The sequence below is a fragment of the Pyrgilauda ruficollis genome, unplaced genomic scaffold (assembly GCF_017590135.1).
Source record: "Pyrgilauda ruficollis isolate IOZ18807 unplaced genomic scaffold, ASM1759013v1 scaffold46, whole genome shotgun sequence".
In the NCBI taxonomy this organism is placed as follows: Eukaryota; Metazoa; Chordata; class Aves; order Passeriformes; family Passeridae; genus Pyrgilauda; species Pyrgilauda ruficollis.
The window spans coordinates 4,466,416-4,467,952 of NW_024526155.1; positions in this window are offsets into that span (position 1 = coordinate 4,466,416).

Consider the following 1,537-nt stretch of genomic DNA (forward strand, 5'->3'; position numbering starts at 1 on the left):
GCAAGGTGACCCCCATGGGGTAACCCCTGCAGCAGCAGCTGGTGAACATCTGCCTGCCAGCCCTCCTACCTGGCCCTGGGGGTTATCAGCAGCACAGGAGCAGGGAGATGCACTGGATCCCTACCCCAGGCCGGTTCATCTTGTCAGCTCCACCAGTTTACATTGTCAGAGAAACCAGTCCCAGCACAGGGATCTAGTCACTCACCTTCCACAAAACAAGAATCAGATCCTTTATCATTCAATCATCTATTTCAATGACTGATGATTTAAGTTTAATATTTTATATTCTTACAGAAAATAAAAATAATTGGATAAAATGGTGATTAAAATCACAGTCAATTTGCAATGCTTTCATTGAAAGTACCCAAGCAATCTGATTTAAAAAGACGTTAAGAATCAAAATCTATTTTTTAAGAAATGTCAATTATATTCCAATGCAAGTTGTTCACTGACCTGTGACTCAGTGGGTCATTTGTGAGTGAGTCAATCTCACAACCTAAGACTGGCCACAGTTACCCACGGTGAAACACCACCGATGTCCAAAGTTATGCCAGAAATTAATTTGGTAAAAATAATTGGATAGAATGGTGATTAAAATCACAGTCAATTTGCAATGCTTTCATTGAAAGTACCCAAGCAATCTGATTTAAAAAGACGTTAAGAATCAAAGCCTATTTTTTAAGAAATGTCAATTATATTCCAATGCAAGTTGTTCACTGACCTGTGACTCAGTGGGTCATTTGTGAGTGAGTCAATCTCACAACCTAAGACTGGCCACAGTTACCCACGGTGAAACACCACCGATGTCCAAAGTTATGCCAGAAATTAATTTGGTCCCAAGCCCCCATCCGTGTACTCAGTGCACAGAACCAGGCAGCAGTCGCTGTCCCAGGTTTTCAAAACATTGAACATGTTTGGAAACAAACTGTGGCCTTCCAGTTTCCAAAGCATGGAGCAATGCACCGAGTCCTACCGACACATCTCCTGAGTCATCCCTTCACACACAAACCTGAAGAAATGGTCTTCATCCTCCATGAGAGAATTACTCATGAGATGGCAACAAGACCCCAGCCTCACACCCTGCCAGAAGCACCGGCCACGCCGCTCCTCCCCGGCCAGATTCTGATACACTCACTCACGTTGGGTTGCACATAAATAATCCAGTTGCTTCCACCCCATTGCCAGGGCTGCTTTCCAAAACGAGGTAGGGTATCAGAAGCTAGAGCAGCAAGGCTCATCAGCTCTCATGGGGGGACAGGCATCTACCCAAAGATGCTCCATGCTTACAGGTTGTCCACTTAACAACCACCTGTGACAGAAGGACCCTGGGAGAGTCGGATTTGTACCTGCAAAAGGTGGGGAAAGATCTCCAGAGAAAATAACGAATGGATGTTGTGACACTGACCAGAATTTCTAGAAATAAAATTAAACCAGAAGGTCCCACACAGTGTGAGCGGCCACGTGGCTTTTCCTCCTGTGCAAACTCTGACGATTCCAGTGCCCCAGTCCTAAGTGAGTGAGTCCTTCCCCGGGGGTG